The sequence below is a fragment of the Cyprinus carpio genome, chromosome B20, assembly GCF_018340385.1.
Source record: "Cyprinus carpio isolate SPL01 chromosome B20, ASM1834038v1, whole genome shotgun sequence".
Lineage (NCBI taxonomy): Eukaryota > Metazoa > Chordata > Actinopteri > Cypriniformes > Cyprinidae > Cyprinus > Cyprinus carpio.
The window spans coordinates 30,620,562-30,636,874 of record NC_056616.1 but is presented as its reverse complement, the minus strand read 5'-3'; positions in this window follow the sequence as shown (position 1 = coordinate 30,636,874).

Genomic DNA, 16,313 nt, shown 5'->3' with positions numbered 1-16,313 from the left:
TAATAATACTTAAGTAATAAATTTTTGTGATTGAATATAACCATATAAGAAGTAATTACTTTGTGTGTACTGTCTGTAACTGTACAAAAAAAGTGGTAAAAATCGAAAGCTTAGCAGGTGGAGGCGTCTTATTTAGCCAGCAAAGTTATGTTTGGACTTCTCGCATATAAATGTAGCCAAATGTAATGAATAAGTAAATATTAACTTGCATCGTGGACATTTCCATGCCATACCAGGTGCTAAATAATCAGTGTTGAGCCCTGTCCTATTATTAAGGCCATCTGTGTTTCCCTGGCCACGAGGGCATAGTATAATTGATTAGCATTAGCAATTAGCATCATGGCAGCATTCAATGATTGATGGGCCTTTCCTCTGGAAGCCATCTTTACTGAGCAAAAACAATAAGCTATCTTTTATATATTTGCCAAATTACTTGAAAATGTAGGAGACGCTGGCAGCCAAAATCACAAAAACACACAGTGAAATTGGGGACTTTTCTGTCCCTATATGCAAAATGCATCACTATTGCTCAGGGGAGAGTGGGGTCTCCATTACAACATCAGGGCCCTGTCTTGAATTAACTGCAACCTGGCTGTACACAATTTCAAAAACTTTTTATGGACATTTGTACATGAACAACAGACTTCTGATGTAAGGAGATGAAGCAACAGGAATCCATCCTGTTATTGTCAGTTTCTTGATGTCTTTATGGTGGGTTTGTCACTATATTAAACTTTTTTTTTGTTTGTTTGTTCAGTTGTGCTCAACTATTATCACAAATCATGTACAAATCCTAATGCTCTGTGTTTCTGTCCCTCGAAGTGGGTTACCCTTCACTGCATACGTCCTTGTAAGCATGCATGTAAATGTACATATGCATAGTGTGCAATGCATATATATGTATACATCCTGCTATACTTATGAAATTTAGTGTTAATACAGATATACTTTTAAAGTCCATGTGCCGAACAAAATAAAATTGTTGTTAATTGGGCAGTTGGACAGACATGGCTTACAGCAGGTGTGTCAAAAGAAACATTACAGTATGCATTTAACTCTTTATGCACACTACATGCATTTCATAAATGAATAAAGCTGCTACACTAATAACCAACAATTTGTTAAAACAAAAGCAGAACAGATGAAATTTACTATTTCACATATCTTTTGATTATATGCTTGCAAATTTGGTAATTACGGAATATTAATCAAGCATCATTGACAAGAAAAAAGAAGTTTAGATGCAAGAACATGTAACAATGTAAATTAAAGTGTTTATATGTCCTAATGTAGGTAAAAAGTAAAATCTAGTACAAAATACTGATATAATAAATGAATGCATCATTTAAGCCATATATTTGACACACCTGCTTTACTCCAAGATTCCACAACCTAAAGCTTTTGCCGTCATCATATTCAATTGTCAAATTCAAATTGTAGATAATGCTATCCAGTACGCAATGAAATTGCCCCTACAAGGCATCTGAACCTTGTAAATTTTTATTGTCTGAAAAATTGCCTTGCTTGTATTCTTACACCTCTTTCACTAGAAAAATAAACACCATAAAAATTCTTGTTTTTCCAGATGACTGACACAGGTACATGTCTTCCCATATACAACTAGTTGAGCATCCTCAAACAATACAGGTTTTAATTACTACACCCATCATTATAATCAGCAAATACCGCTATTTCCACATTTTCCCACCTTGAGCGTAGCCTTCCTCCCTCACCGCCTTCTGCTTATTACATTTGCTCTTTTACTTCTTATCTTATAGTCATATGACTTCTTTACTAGATGTTTGTGAGTATTTTTCCTGTGTACTCCATTTTGAATTGTAATCTAGTTTGTATAAGAAATGTTGCGCATGTAAATAAAGCTTGGTTTGAGCTATACAGTATGTCTCTGCTGTTGTTTCAAGTTAATTTAAAATTCAATCCATTTAAACCTTGAACAAGTCCCAACAAGATGACTTTCCGTCAACTATGTTGTGGCTTTGGCTTATTTTGAGTGACCTCTTAAAACAGCAGTCACTTTGGCGAAAGACTAAAATAAATATATTCGTCAAGTGTTACATTGAACCTTGGCTCATGCCCTTGGGAAGTTATGGTGCACTGATAATATATATATATATAGACTTTGGTACACCTTAATGTACTCTCAAAGTGTCAGTTACAAGGTTTAATGTCAATAAAGTTGTCAGCATCTCTTCTCTACATACTAATATAAGAGTTCACAAACAGCTTATATGTACAAGTGACATAAGACGCTCAACAGCCAATACTGACAGGGGCATAAGAAATGTCTGGAATTCCCCACCTGTCCTATTGAAACACAGATGCACTCACTCCCAAAGTTCACAGGATTGTTATATAACTCTAAAGGCAATTCTGTTTTTGCCAATACTATGGATCAGAGGTCTGTATATTTATGTGTGTATTCAAGGTGTGATCTTTGCTATGGGAACAATATTCGGAGTCAGAAAACAAATCTGACTTCAAAGTTAAAAGGTCTCCGTCAAATTAATAAATTTTGATATAAATCTTGCTTTAAGACCAGTGCTGTTATTGTTAACTAAAGATACAAATAAAACTACTAAAAACAACTTTTGTGTATCTTAATAGCACAGCATCATGCTTTATGATATTTCTGTCTCACTCACGTGTGAGCACATCAATATATTTATGATGACAGATAAGTAACAGTGTGTGCAATTAGGTGTGTAGAGCGTGAGGTATTTTATAATAGTGCATTTGTGTGTAAACAACAAATAAAGTGCTATAAATGGGCTAGTGGACGACTATATTGTGTATCACAGGCGTGCCATGAATGCCTTCACCTCTGACTCCTCAGGTGAGGCCAGACTTGTCAGTGCTGCGGTCTGACCGGTCAAAAGCTGTGTGACGAGAGATTGATGACATGGGGATTGGAGAACTGTGGTGTGGTGATGTCATTGCTGAAGGGATAGTGTGTGACATGGTAAAAGAGCGACAGAGAAACAAAGAGAGAGAGAGAGAGCCAGTGTGAGGGATCTCAGGTTTACTATCCATTAGGCAGTAGAATAAAATCTGCCTCAAAGCAGTGTGACGTAACTGAAAAACACCATTATGCCTTGTCACACACTACACGTACAGTACACCAGCAGGACATAGGCATGTATACCACTCAGCATTTAGAGCAGGGATGGGACAGGATAGTCAACTAGTCATCTAATAACTAAAAAGAGCCAATTAGTGATTAGTAAAGAGGACTTGTTTTTCTTCTTTAGTGCTTATTTGAGAACATCATATGTTTCAAGGCATTAAACACAGGAAGGAAAACACAGTTCAACATTTGGAAGAAAAGCGCTGAGCAAATTACTACAAGGTGGAAAGGGGTTTGTACAATGCAAATATTGCAGAAAGATAAAGATTACATCTCTGCATTAAGCCAATTTAGAGCAATGTCGCTAATTACTGTCAGGCTTCAAATGAATGCTGTACAATTTTTCTATTATTACACATAATTTGTTTTGTGAGAACTATGATAGTGTTGTGAAATAAAGGGTACAGTTATTTAGGTTTTATTCAATGAATATCACTTACCCTATTAAAGGGCTACACTCCACATCCATACAATATACAGTATCGTTTGTGCAGTGCTGTGATCAGTGAGAACCTGAAATCAATGCAGACAGAGAAATCCTTAGGTGAAGCACACATCAATCTACTCGATCAGCTGTGCATTACCTCGCTCTTTTCAACCACACAGAGGGCTGGTCTAATTGCACAGCACAAGATCCTGTGAATCTGTGGTAAATCCTATCTTCAGTCACTGTAGCCTCATTTAACAACTGTATCTAGTACACTTGAATCAGTTACAGGGACTTCATCCCTGTTTAGTATGTCTCCTCTTCTAGTGCTGCATCTCACACATAAGTAAAGAATGTTTATTATGGTCTAGTAACAATTTATAGCCTATATCATATTCATAAAATCATAGTGACATTTATGTTTACTTTTCTGAAAAAAATGTTGAGAAGGTCAAGTTTGTAATATGCCATGTAAAGTCATATAGAGTATATGGGTCCAGAACTGAGCCACCATAGATTTATTTAGGTATTTTTTCCTTGTACTTACATAAAGAATAGTGATATTAAAAAAAAAACTGCACCTGGCACGTGTTTTTATTTGGCACATTGTTGTTGTTTTTTTTTTTGTACTATTTTTGAAAATTTTCATCTTTTTTAAATAGGACAGAATTGGATAGGAGAGCAATAAACAAGATTGTAAAAGGACTATGAGCCAGGATTCAAACTCAGGTCATCTGAGGTATAAATTCACAACAGGTCACACATGACTCAGACTACTATAAAATACAATTTGAAATAACTTTAGATAAACGTCTGACTGTAATGTGTCATTAAGAATCATGCCAAGTCACTAGCATCACCAAGAGTCAGACCTTTATTTCTACAATTTGTCTTGCCATTCCTCATTATTTACCATCCACATCACAAGCATTTAATACTAGATCATTTTCATTTTATATAAAAAACATGTCTCTCAAACACATGCATGCACACCTGTGTATGCATGGCAGGGACAGAGGGGGAACATTTAGCACTTGATACTGTTGTAATGTCCAACAAAGATTCTCTATCATCTGATATGTGATCCTTTTCTCCTATTCCTTTCATCTTTCAGTGACCATCTCTCTCCTATGAACCATCCCTTTCTTTTATTACAATCTTTCTATGTCACTGAGACAGAATAAATGAGTCCCTATTCTTGGTGAGATAATAAAGCGATATTCTTCTGTTTACAATCTGTGCCCTTAGTGATTTCTGACATGATTACAAAAGGAAAAGTGGACCAAAGTGATGATTTTATTAGCACCATTATGTGCATCTCCTCACATAACATAGACATATTCACCCTGACCCTTCTCACACGGACACAAACACCAACCATCCAACTGCACACTCATCTCTGTTTTCCCAGGCCAGATGAGAGCTTGTAAATTCTATTCATTATAGGGTATACAGACCCACGGACATAAGCATGGGGTGTGGGGGGTTGGGGGAAGAGAGAAAATAGATAGAGCACATTTATGACAGGTCCTTAAGGGAACCTTCTAATCAGCAGTGAAGGGAGAAGTAGGGCTGTACCTACATAAAATCTTGGGACAGGGACAGGGGAGAGGGGGGAAGGCAAACAGTAAGTATAGCACCCCACAAACACAAGAAATAAGACAAAGAGTCCCATTGTGCTCACATCCAATGAAATCCTCAAATAAACCTCATAGAAATCATATCTAAAAGAAAATTTTTGAATTAAAGAAAAAGTCCTTTTACCGTCTGTTGGCTGACTACATTATACTGTATATGCATGTTAGGTGACATCTCTGCATCATATCACCTGCCATTATGACTGCAATAATTAAGCTATAATTAATGTTAGCTGTGCCAACATTCCATTATCTAACAACATTATTAATGTGCATTAGTCTGATTATTTTCTTACATTATGTGCAAGTAGGTGTAGAGGGGTGGATAAAATGGCCAGTTTTTTTTTTTTAGCTCAGGGTTGTGTGAACAATATTGTCCTGCACATTCTCAGAAGGGTTTGACGAGAGGTGTGTCACACAGTGACAAAAAACACAGTGTGGATATTATCACCCAGGGTTGGAAAATTAATGGGGGTTTGGGGGTAAAAAATAAACACCAAAATTTAAGATATTGGTGCAAAAATCCTTCTGTATTATTTTTTTATTTTATAACATATGATACTCGTTCAGCAGTATGACATAAACCAAGTGTGTTGTTTTTCCCTGAATATCAGCTTGCCTGCAAATGAGATTACTGATTTAACACAAATGTTCAATAACAAGAACTTAATATGAAGTAAATTACGTATTTATTGTCAATACTGCCTGTCTAAAAAAGATACAACAGATCCACTGCATTTTTAATCTGTTAAGTAAAATATTTCAATGACCCATTAAAGGCAGTCACTTGTTTTGTTGCTGAATGAATCAGCGGTTTTAGTTTCCTTGTCAACTGTATAATTTTACTTATTTACATACTTTTTTCATTTTCTATTTAAACAGATCACATTGTATGCAATCGTCATGTAAATGCATAATCCTCACATGTTTCTTTGCTAAAGCTACAGGACATCTGGGATTGCGTTGTGATGAGGATGATGATGCAATGTTTTGCAATGTCATTTAAAAATGTCAGGATTGTTCAAACCATAGAAATTGAAAATTTCAGGTATGATGGTGGGGTTATAGTGGGTAGGGACGAGTGAGTAAAGACCAATCAGGGACTGTTGTACAGCAGGAGCATGCTTGGATTGGAATAGATTGCTCAGATTAACAGCCATCGCATTTACCATTTGCCATAGAACAGAAGTGCACAACTGGAGGCTAAGCGCTCATCCACCAGAATCTAATTGCTTATTCTGTACATAAATGCATTGGTCGACCAGCCACACAAGTTGGCCATTATGGCCCATAATATGTAGCCTCAACACTTTGCATTATATCTTGTGCAACAGCTTGCTGAATTCATTAATATTTGTCTAAAATATATAGCACCCCCACTCAGAGCTCACAGAACAAGTGAGAGAGTGTGGCCCCTGGCTTTTTTTCTGGACAGCATCGTGAGCAGATGAAGTCAATCACAGTTCTGTCGTCACTGTGTCATCAACAAAGCCACTGTGTTAGAGAGGAAACTGGCAGTGTCCAAAGGCAGTCAGCTGCTTGTTCTCACTATTGTTTCTTTCAGCAAATTAGTATGGTTAGATGGAAAGGTCAACAAATTTTTCCAAAAGCAAAACAAATCCCGCCTAATATTTATGTTCATGGGTAATTCCAAAACAAACCATTTCAGGGTTTTTGTCTCTCACCACCATACTATAAAGGTTATATTCAAACAACAATGCTGTATATATATATATATATATGCATGCGTTGTGTGTGTGATATATAATAAGGCATCCTGTATAAAAGCAAGCTCTGCTGCACCATATGTCAATGCGCTGGCCAAAAGGGTTATGGCTCCAACAACAATTACATGTTTATCCTTACAATCCATCCTGGTAAGTGGTGTAACATAAACTTGACCGCGTGTTTTTTATTTATGCCGAGCAGGCTAAAGCATGTCTGGTACACCACGGGTGGTTTTCATTTTATGTCAAATAAGGTCCAACGAGTGACTGAGTAGGTGCTGGCATGAGACATTGACAGCAATGTATTTTTGGGATTTTGGTTACTTGTGCACCACTTTACAATCTGAACAGTGCCCCCGAATAGTTATTTTTGTTCCTCTATCATGCTTTCCACAAATCCAAACACAGATAAATATGCAAAGCAGCATGTGAACACTACAACAGCCAGACAGGGCCCAAAAGTGGAGGACTTCAATTATCTCATAATTAAAAGTAAGTTGCATTTTAAGCGATCATCTTTTCTTGCCTATTGTTTCCTGCGAGGGGATGTGGACATGTTTTTGATTAAACATTTACGAGAATTTTAAAAACATGAATTTTATGAAATGAATGATGTGCACAGATACAAAAAAAAAAAAAAATCAAGACAAATATAAAAATGTTATAAATATTAAAATAAGATAAGATAAAAAATAGAGAATGGCCAATTTTGATTACATTTGTCACTTTAAACTCAATTAAATATTAGTTTCATAGTTTTCTCTAAAACAAACTCATTTACTTAAATTCTTCGTCATACATTCAAGTTTTTTCCTTATCACCAGGTGAGGGAGTGAATGTGTGTCCCAAAGACTGCCCATAAGGAAGTGGTGTGCCAAGGAGACAGCAACAAGAAAATGATGTTCCTTCCTTGCAAAGCAAACCAATTAACCTCACTGACGTAGAAGAAGCGCAACCACCGTCAGTGGGTGTAATATGTGTATGTGTCCAGGGTTTCAACAGATAATTAATTTTACACCGTTTTCATGCAGCCCTCTAAACACAGTTTGTGTGCACTCTGTGGAAGCGTTATCTAAAATCTGACAAGCTGAGAAATACAGTACACATGACATACTGTTATCAAGATTGCCATCCTTGGCACCCACACACTCCCCTAGTGACAATGAAAGAGGGCAACCATATCAAATGCAGCGCTTTGGGCCAATGAGCACTCTCATACTAACTCCTTATTGTCTATCTCCTTCAATCACATTACACCAGTGAGACTTCTTGTATCCATGAGAATGAAGCTTGTAGAGCTATTTTAAATCTAACCACTGAGCCAAAAGATGGCTCATATATGTGCAATTTGACTCTGAGGAACAGAGAAACAGTAAAGGTTTGTACGTATAGTGTTGGACTGACGTCTCATGTCCAGTCTCATTTGCAAAGTAATTTTGACTGCTGTAAAAAATAAAAATAAAAAAATAAACGTGTTTGTGAACAATGCTTCATGTATTGTATTTGCATTATGAATAATATTTAGTCTACATCTTCATCAATTAAAATCTTTGACGTTTCTAGAAAATAATTTAGTCAAATGGTGGACAGTTTAAACAATGTGGACAGTTTCTCAAAATGATAAAACAAGCTCTGTGGGGAAGTTATTACGATATCAGCTTACCTGTCCGTCTCGTGCGTGATTACGTCTCCGCCTCACAGATGCACTTGGCGTCCTCTGTTGGGCTCTGAATTTTAGGATTTCTCACTAAACACCAGCAAATACTATGATTTTGGAGAGGAATAATAAATTAAGGATTTATTTTATTTAGACCAAATAAAAATAAATGTATTTTCTTTATCGAATACGTCAAGTTTTTGAACTGTCTCCCCTTGTGTTTTTCCCCGTGGGAAATAATGTTATATATTAAGGCAATCTTTATTTAATTATGGATTATGATTCCTAATTAACTTGTTTTAAAATAAATGGAAGAAAAGATTACATAAAAAAGCTCAAAGGCAGTAAGGTTTCACACAACAAGAGCCATCCCTGTGCACAGGACCATGCGCGAATGACGGCGTAGTCCGTTTGAACCCTGAGGCGTGCGTGCGTCCCTCTTTCTGCTGGGTCGAGCCACAAGCTCGTCTTTCTGGATTAATGAGATGATCTCTTTTAAAACCGTGAAATCAATGCAAGGCCAAATCGTTTGGAAATGAAGGTAAATGGAATATATTGTTTTGGTTCTGTGCTGTTCACTGTAAATCGTCTATACTACAGAGCAACAAGTTTATCTAACGTGAAAAGTAGATTGCATGCAACACTTGGATACTTATATTGTCGTGGGTTACTGTTTTTTTTTTTTTTTTTATTATTATATTAGTATTGTTCGGTTACCTGAATACAATATCACAGATAGAGTTGTTCATTGTAAGAGTTTTTATTTATTAATGTTTTCTTTAAGTTTTTAGTTTCTTTGTGCTTTATTATATTTTGAATGTTTGTGTTTTGCTACACACAGAGGCTGAGGGCGTGTAGCAAAAGCGTTGTGCGTAATTCCATGTGTGACGGTGCGTGAACGCGCGTGCGTAGTCACACTCAAGGGGTGGCGTTCCCAAAAAGCCAATTAGTTTTGCAAGTTCCGTTGTTACCAAATGATTTCAGTTGGAACATGCAACCGTAGTTGGCTATCCTTTTTTTTTTTTTTTTTTTAAAACGCAACACTGTGGATGTATAATGTCATCTGTTGGGTATGATGGGGATAGCATTTTTAAAAAGTAATAAAATGGAAAACCGTCTTACAGGGCAGGCAATACCTCATTGCTGTAATAAGCCCTGATGTAGAACTTAGGAATAATAAAAGCTGACAATGTCAGAAAAGTATAATTGTTAAAGTCTGACGTGATAATATTCCTGGTACAAGCTTTAAATCTTTAATATTTACAGAGAAGAGCAGATTGATTTTTTGTTCCAAATATAAATTTTTTCTCCTTCTTTAACTATAGTTATGCATCTTTTTTTCCCAGAACATTTTGTGGTTATGAGGATAATGGGCCCCGGTTTCAAAGGCAATAATGATAGGCTGGTACACAACCCCTAATTGATCAACATGTCTTTGAATGGAGCTTCAGATGACAAACAGTGAGCGTGTCCGACATGAGCACTGGCCTCAGGAGACAGACGATGCTGAGAATAGTGTCCAGAAGCCCGGCGCTAGTTTTTTTTTCTCGAGGGTCAAACCCCCCCCCCCCCCTCTGTGCCAGCATCAGGCGGCCTTTTTTGCCACAGCCGCAGGAGAAGCATCGGCAGAAGCTCTTTGTAGAATCATCTTCTCCGGTGCACAAGGTTGAATGGACGAGACCACGACTCTGCATTCGAGTGTAAAACAACATTGGTAAATATAAAATATCCAAAAACCACTAGGAAAGTGTGCCATGATAGTTTTATGCTGACTGTGTGTAAAATTGCATTATCCCAAATGTTTTGAAGAGTGTTTAAATCCGAGAAATAAAGCAATTGTTGAACTAGTGACACGAGCAATGTCCCTAGTGGTCATTGTGGGCAAGCCGACGGGGGGGTTCCCTGAACGAAGAGTCATAAACCCCATGCGATTTCCAGTGTTCTGTTTAGTGTCGAATTTTGAAATGTAAACATAAGAATATGAATTTAGGACGTATAATTTGTGGAAACTGAATTAAGACTGTATATTACATGGAGGGGAATGCCGAGAAGCCAGAACTGATTGCACTCGTTAAAGTGCTTGAATTGTAACATTAGCTGTTTGATTATTCTTATTAAAACTAGTATGTCTGGGTTTTAATTCCCTTCACAAATTTCTTTTCTAGTCTACATGCCCGACATTTTTGAGCTCCTGACTCCAGGCCAGGCTCGGGAACTCGTATCAGCCCACTGGAACATGTAAGGAGCCTTTCCGCAAACTTTAATGAACTGACTTGCTGCTATTCAAAATGAAAACCCAGGAGAACAGTAATTCAAGAGTTTCTCCAGTCAATCCCAGAAACCGTGGCTGTCTGTAGTTCCCGGGGATGAGGAATGGCAGGTGTTGATTGAAAGGGCAACATGGCTGGAAAAAAAACAGCCAAAGACCCCAGCTGAACGAGGGGGAATGCAAAGAATAGGATCAGGAGGTTCCGCGAGCCAAACTGCTTATTTAGAAACAGCATCCATAAACAGGCTACCACCCCATGAGGAGCCAAAACTCAAAGAGTAAGAAAAGAACTATAAACAGTGTTTTATTAATCCTGTTTGTTTCCTTTTTTGTTTCTCCTTTCAATTATAAAAGGTTTTAGCACTTTACAATAAGGTTAGTTACACCTTCAGTAGACTTACGAATGTAACATGAACAAACAATGAAACAATCATTTTTATTTACACTATTATTAATACTTTGTTATTGTTAGTTAATGAAAATACAGTTGTTGTCATTGTTTATTCAGAATGTTAGTTCCCAGTGTGCATTAACTAATATTAACCAAACACATTTGATTTCCATAAATGCATTCGTAAACGACTAGAAAATAACAGTAAGCAAGAATTACTATATGCTGATAGAAAGATTGTTCATTCTTAGTTTGTGTTACGAATGTTGTTAATTAATTCACCTTATTGTGAAGTGTTACTTGGGAGTGGCCAGGTAACATGATGTACAGGTATTGTCACACTGAACCAAAATAAATAGACAAAAATCTGGATATAAATTCAGTTTACATCCCCAGGATGTAACTCTGTGCTGTAAAGTAAATGCCCTGAGGCTTTGTTGTAATGATAAAACAAAATGTGTGTTTGTTCCTGTTCAATAGCTTTTGCTAAGAAATAATAAAAAAACAACTGTTTTAAAAACATGTTTTTTGTTTTTCAATATTCATTTAAAAATCCTGAAAAATGTATCATGGTTTTCGCACAAAAAATGCTAACTAAATTAAGCATGTTTGCAACAGTTTTCAAAGCATATTGGTAATATATTATAGATAATGTTGATAATTTTAGAAATCTATTTTTTTTTGGGAGCACCAAATTCAGCGTATAAGAATGAGAATGCCTAAAAATATGGTTTTTATATAGTTAACTTAAAAAAAAAAAAAAAAAAAAAACCCGGGTTATTTGTATTTTTTAACTGTAAATATTTCACAATCTTACGGGTTTTGCCCTTACTGTATTTTTTATATTAGGAATAAAGTGTGTCCTTGGAGAGCGATAGAGAAATTTCCTCTTAAAAATATAAAAAAAGACATATTGATTTAGAGTTAATGTATTATATGCGTTTTTTGTGCATTGTTTAGCTAAGCTGGTTTGTTGTGTGGGCCACTTCAGATATGATTCCTCTAGAGGCAACGACATGGAGGCATGCCAACCAGGTGACAGAGAAAAGCTTACAGTGTTTCTGATGTTACAGAGCGCATCAAAGCAAAATTCTTCCTCTGTGAAACAGACCTGCACCATACTGTACTAACATCAAAGAATGCGTTTGCCAGGAGCAGGGAAATAATACTATAGTATTTGGGCAAGTGGTCTTCTATAGTGGACTGAACAGTTTGATTGTATCTGTATAATGTACCCTTCCATTTGTAATGTATTCGAACACATGTTTGAGAGTGTTTGAAACCTCTGTAGTATGGATAGACAGTGAAGCAGCATGTTTTATGACAGGGTACCTCACAGGGAAGGAGGGATACGACGTTTGTCCCTGTGTGAGCTTCATAACCACACAAAACATCTACTGTCGGACGGATCAATTTCAATCCCTCAGTAAAGCGCTTTTAGGCTCTGTGGCCATAAGAAGGGAGCAATAAAAGAAATTTATTATGTTTGTGTTGACATCTAATCAGGACAGGACCACTGTTTCAGCAAAACATAAACTTGTTTGTGTTTGTTTAATCATATCTTAGGATCACAGTAGATCCCGACAACGTTTTGTAACTCCTTACCGCGTTGCCGAAAGGTATATGCAGAGGTTAAGAGTGGTATTCTCGGTATTGTGTGTACAATCCATCCAGAAACAACCGCATACAGTAGACCCACACTAAAAGATTGTGTTTTATTCACATCCCAAGCGCTATCATACATACGTTTTACGCAGAATGCGCCACTTATGAAACATCGTAATGCTGTCCCAATCGTGAGATTTGCGGTTTACTGACACTCTGGAATTTGATAGTAAGTAAAGGATCAGGCAACACAAGCCCAGCTCCTGGAGCTACAGATGTCCTCGTCATAGCGCTACTATCCTCCTTGTATATAGTCGCTAACTGGCCATATATTGGATTATGAGCAGGCCCGGTGTGGTGGCCGGGCTGGCTGACTGGTCGACTGTTTACCAGCAAGTGGGACAAGTCCTCGATTTTGAGATGCACTAGAGAGTGAGGGCGATGAGATCGGAACGTCCTACTGCGCGAAGGGCAAATAACCATCAACAATGAGGCAAATTATCAACGGACGAGTTTACAATTGCCCAAGCAGGATCAATATGCCATCCCCCAAACATGTAATTGTGCCTCAAGAATCATGGGGAAAGCCATCAAAGGTCATATCCTAGACGGTGTCGCTATTCTAAAATTATGGGGGGAGCGCCGATAAGGTTACAGATAACAATAACGATGAATAAATAGAGAGCATTATAATGGTCAAAGATCTATAGCATAATTGAGACTTGTAAGGAACAAGGACAAGTACCATTTTGAGGACCATACTATGGGCAGTTTAACACCCCTTCCCCCTGTCTAATGACAGTAAAGACTTAAATCGTGCGGTGACGGGACTTCTTGAATATTTGGAGATAAACAATTCACCGATGACTAGCTCTGAGACAAGCACATGAACCTGTGGTTTCCTGTTTGTTTGTAGTATCCCTTATATGCACGCAATTTGTAATGAACAATTTACACAATCACATTTTGAAACGTTATCTATTTTTCCATTTCAAAAAGAACACCGTTAAAAGAAAACTTATAAAAAAAAATTTGCAACCACTGACAGTTAAAGAAAAGAGGGAGATAACGAAAAACTAAACTGTCTGGCGAATGAAGGCACAAAACAAATCAGAACAAAAGTATCAAATAGTGACCTCGTTGTGTTGTGCCATAGGGGAAATTCATTGATAATAGGGCTGCCATTTTATAACTTAGAGTAAATATATAAATGGTTTGTATATTATGTTGTCTGAACAATGTGATTTAATGTTGATAGCAGATTAAGCAGTTTTAAACTTTAGACTTGGAAAAAGACAGTGTACATAGGTTAAACATGTAGGTTTTTGGTGATTCGATCTATAACAGTGATTTCATTTTATGCTCTCGAGATCTGCTCTGTATGAAACCTTTAATTTGTGGTTGTGATTTACTAGGATACGGCAAAACTGCATACAGTTGCAAGAGGATTCAAAACCAGGTATAGCTGCCTCTATCTATAATTTTTATTTAGTCTGCATTTGAAAATCGCTAACCAACACGTGCTTTAACACACAGGCAAAGGTCCGCACAATCTTTGGTAGTAGCCGCAAACAATTTGATCGGATTGGAAACCAAACCCTTTTCTAGCAGCAAAAAGGTAGTCTCGAAGGTTCTTTGTCCCAGAATGCCCAGGTTGATAAGCCGTTTGATCTGTTTGTTTATTCGGCACGCCACTGCTTCCTTCAGCTGGGTGCCACTGGGAAACGCAAAAATGCTTCACAGAGACATGTGAACAGAACAGACTACTACTGAACAAGCATGTGGGTGTGAAACTCTGACCTTTTCATGCGTCTGCTGAACGCCTGTATTACATTTCATTCTTTTAAAAGAAGGCTCAGTAACTTACTGAATTTCCCTACCGGCTCATCAAGTACATATGTCTTTCTTTTTTATATATTGTCTGACCAACGAAGAGAAGAGTGGGAGACCTGCGGACCAGGAGCGCCATGTCATTCTGCTAGTACAAAGTCCAAAGCGTTGGGCATGGAGACACAGAGAGATGACACAATGGGATGACTCTGTGTTCTGGAAAAAAACAGGGTTCTTCCTTTCTCTTCAAGATTTTGAGGTCATTTTGCTGCAGGTTAGTGATTAAGTGCTCTTATAATGTGCTTAATATGCACCAGTAAATAATGAGCTGATGACCTTGAAGAGAGTAAGGTCACATTGTGTATTGCTGGGACCTCACGCAGGAAACCAACAATATGTTTGCATAGAATTGGTCCAGTTCACAAAATGACATATACTAAAAAGATGTTTGCTTTTTTGATTTAATGCTAATGCTGTGGCCAACAACCCCGAGTTCAACGCCTGAGGCGCTCGCAAATACATATTTAATGGTTTATTTCAGGTTGATAACCTGATGACTTTGTCATATCTTTTGTGAACTTAATTTAACATACCCTCGCATGGAAAAATGTTACATTACATTCATAATTTTGGGCTCATTAGACAATATAATATAATCGCTAATGATATTCATGGGGCACTCCGGTCACACTCTAACAGTCTTTCGTTATTACCTTATGGAATGCCTTAGTAAATGATTTAAGGAGAAGTAAAGCACAGTATGCAAAGATACACATAGTCACACCCGCACCCCCGCCAAAACATGAGGCGTTTTGTTGTCCATTGCGGCCTTGTTAGCAGTTTCTTCATGGTCGCTAAAGACCATCTTTAAAAAGATAGCCCCCAGTTTGTGGGAATTAGTTGTATTTGCGCTTAGACAAGTTCCATACTAAAGGGCTGCACTTTAGCATTCTTGCAGGTGTCCCAGAATGTAAAGCAAATCATGGCAGGGAAGAAAGGAAAAACACAATATTCTGCAATGGCAGAGTAATAAAAACCGAGCTTTATGTTGAGCTTGGACAGCGTATACAGTTTGGGAAGCTGCAAAGCCTGTGGGGGGAGAAGAAAACGTTAAATGCTAACATGCCATCGAATAGTCAGTTAAATACTTTAAGGTGTTCACTTGTGAAAATATCAATCGGAAATTCATTTAAAAGATAAATAGCACATATTTGATTTAGTGGTCGCAACTAGCCTCTCTCAGTTGGCACTGCATACAATAGCATATCAATATTCTCCATGGCATGTATCAGATGGTGCCGCGTTGGGGAGAATGTCCAAGCCATCTTGGAAGACAAATTTGAGAAGCAGACATATTTGTTTTGAGCAAAAATAGCTTTGAAAAATGCAGCCGTGAGCTGATCCCGCTAAAGGCAATGTTAGATCACGTAGCCAAGCATAAGGCAGTGGCCCGTCCACACAATGAGTTAAAAAGGCATGTAGCGATGGATAATTATTCTTCCGGCGGCGATACACAGCTAGTCTAGGATTGCAAAGATGAAAAAAGATTACTTATCAATTTTAATTGAGCCCAGGGGATTTTTAGAGATTTTGATACTCTATTGAAGTCTAATCTAACTTAAAAA